Below are 3,597 nucleotides of genomic sequence, written 5' to 3' on the forward strand. Positions count from 1 at the left end.
GCTGGGAGCCAGAATCCGTGTCCGTGTCGACTCGTGCTGAACCCGACGACTACACACACACGCACACACACACACACATACACACACATCCGAAGAGACAAAGCTGATTTGAAGTCTCGGTCCCGGCTCGGCTCCTACAGAGATAGCGCTGCAGTTGTTGTCGCTGTCGCTGCCCATTTTCCAGCATCTTTTCGGTTTCGGCTTACATTGAGTATGTCGTGAATGAACTGAATGTGAATGAAAATTGCGGCGCGTACATCAAGCCGAGGCCGAAACGCATGCCATGTGCCATTCTAATGGCTGTCAGTTTGTATTAACATCGGCGTTATCGCGCTGACAATCCCCATATCTACTTACATATTACATATATCTGCCATATATCTGTGCCTATGCCATCTAGCTGTCCATATATCAAAGACTGCCAGCAGCAGAAGCAGCAGCATCAGAAACTGCGGCGACTTCTCTGTTTTGATTTGATTTGATTTCATTCGGTTTCGCTTCGGTTTTCGTATGTCAACTGACGTCCGCTTTTTTGCTTATCAGTTTGGACTTTATGTTATTTATTTTGCTCTGTCTTGTCTCTCTGCCCCGCTGGGCGCGTATTTATTTTGTAGTAAAATCAACAACCACCACCCCAGTCAAATAGTCAGCCAAAACGAACAACGTACAATAGCGATAGCAACTTCCATGGCAGTAGCTGAAGGGTATTCGCTACAATTGGCTCTGAATGCGTATTTTGGAATGTTCCTGACAGTTCCAAATATGTTTGATAACGTTGTCAGAGGCCTCTCTGGATCAGCACGACAAGTTGCACCTGCTCGTCAGTCCGTTCAGTCTACGACTGTGTTAATATCTTTGCTCTTTTTATCAAACTTGACATGCATAGTTTTTAAAGGTACTGAAGAAGGTACTGATCCCTTATTAAAACTAAATGCAAATCTTTGTGGAAAAATCACACTTCCAAATTGAAGAGGCTTAACTCAAAGCTAGACTAACGAACGGAATAAAATGCGATTTTTAGCATAATTTGTTATCTGTCTTAATTAATACTTACAATTTAAATTGTTTATAACTAAAAAATATATATATATTATTTTTGGTATACATAAACAAGACTTTTTATGAGGAACGCACGTGTGCTTATTTTTAAAATTCATGCGATTCATGAATTATATTTGTATTTTAATTATTGTATATAAATTGTAAAATAATATATTTTTGATGTCATCTTTTTTCTTATAGCTTTAATTTATTTGTTTGAATTTTTTAACCTTATTACAAATTGTTTAACAATAACTTTCATTTTTCGATAGCCAATATTAGTTTTTGGGCCAATTAAATTGTGATGTGTATCTTGTGTGTAAAATAGAGATCAATTAAATAAATGCCACAAGGCAGATTATTCCTTACCTATTTATTTACACCACGTTCTGAAACAAATATAAGCACAAACTGTATACATAAGGTATAATATATATAATATATATTTGGCACCGCTTGATAATAAACAAAAAAAGGTAAAAGTGAAAAGCAAAGCATAGCAAATATATTTGACCGGATATTGGATTGCAGAATGACAACGCGTTGTCCGATGCCTCTCGTACAGCTGTTGCTCTTGGGCATTGTCCCAATGTTGTTGTTTCCGTTGTTGTTGATGATGTGCTTTGTGCCAGATGTTGTAGCATTTTTTTATACTATCCATTTAAATTGTGCACCCAAAAGAAGACGACTCAATATTTTAATTTTTATCGCCAAACAGATTGATTTTCAATGCCATTGAACTTTGAATATAAAATATTGTGTAATCATGTCGACTTTTTTAGATTAAGTAATTTAAGCAATGAATAAATAAAAGCTAATTTAGTGTAATACTTTCATATTGAAAACAGTTCCGTCGATGCATCTCTGGTTTAATACAAACTACCTTTTCAGTGTAAATATTATAGCTGAACTGTGTACTCTGCATACTAGTCTATTAAAGGATCGAAATGATGTTCGGCTTATTCCTTGATAAATGTATGTAACTGTTTCAAAGAAAAAAGATTAACGCAAATAAATGTATATACGTATGCATATATGTATGTATCTTATATTTATTTGATATGCAAATAAGTTGTGGGAAAAAGTTGCAGAAATTATAGTAAGAGTCAGGTGTGAGGCAAAGAAATCCCTAGCTAGTGTCGACTCTGCAACTGTTTGCATGAAACACCCCAGAATGCTGCTTTGCGAGTCAATGAAATAAATGTTCAAGTATTTGCCACTGCGTCTGTTGCACATTTTATGCATATAAGTGGTAAATACTTGGCAAAGAAATCTTTTTTTTTTTATTTTGCTGCTTAAGGGCTTCTTGTAAAGTTGTAAAACACATCGCTTGGCTTGATTTTGGGCAAAAAGTTGAACTCGAGTGTGATGAGTTCAGTTGCGGGGAGCGACATTTCCCTCAAGTGATTGTAAAGTTTAGTCAAGAGTTTTCATAGTTTATGGTATACTTACGAACTAAGGGGCCGTTGAAAAATTACAGTTGCTTTAAATTGATGGCAATTTCTTGGGCTTAAAGTATTTTCATTTCTTACTAAGTATATATTGCAAAAAATAATAAACTTGTTTTTGGTGTAAATCACTTAAATTGATATAAATCATTTAATAAATACAATATAAGTATATTTAAAAGCATCAAATAAATACAACAGACCAAGGGAGCTCTTTTCATTTTTTTAAGTGTACAAATGCTATAGAGATAGATTTTCAATCATACGTATATCAAATTATTAATTTTACAGCTATGTTAATACTACACAAGCAGCTTACATACCCTTGCAGACATATTACGGTTTTGCGGGAGAATGTAAGGAGATTTGTTAAGTTTTAATTAAATATTTTGGTGAAGATTACTTGGAAATGAGAAACTCATTCTTACTGTAAAGCCATATGTGATAATAGTAGATGCTGATAAGATTTGGCTAATATATGTGAAGTATGAAAACAAAAACTATTTTATACAAGATTTAATGTATGGAAGGGGCATAGTGATATGCCAATGCGGCTGTCAATAGAAATATGGATCGTTGCAAAGTTTCATGGCGCGAGTATGATATGCTAAAACTCTAGTTTGCATAGAAACAAACGGACAAACAGACAGAAAAGCGGGAATGGTACGGAGTCGTATGTGATTCCTTCTAAGCGTTACATGTTTGATGACAAAATTACAATACCCTTGACACGGCTATGAAAATAATCACTGAATAAATGCAGAATGACAAGTCTTCAAATTAGTCGAAGATTTCTGCGACTAACTTTTTGCAATGCTTCAAAGACTGTATTTTCATAAAGCTTATAAAGTTGCCAAAGAGACCTTATTGGCTTATCATTGGCAGCAGAAAAGTTTGTCAGCCTCTATGAAAATGTCGTTTCCTGAGCAATTTATGAGTTAACCAAGCAGAAAATTGGCTGCAACAAATTGGCAACTGCACAAAATACTGATTTGTGCCGAGTGCAGGGCGGTAACCAAAAACCAACATGGCAATAATTAAAACCCAGCTACAACAACAGCAAAATAAAAATCAACACTAGTTGGAAAATAAAACAACTATTTATCTG

The sequence above is a fragment of the Drosophila virilis genome, chromosome 4 (assembly GCF_030788295.1).
Source record: "Drosophila virilis strain 15010-1051.87 chromosome 4, Dvir_AGI_RSII-ME, whole genome shotgun sequence".
Classification (NCBI taxonomy): domain Eukaryota; kingdom Metazoa; phylum Arthropoda; class Insecta; order Diptera; family Drosophilidae; genus Drosophila; species Drosophila virilis.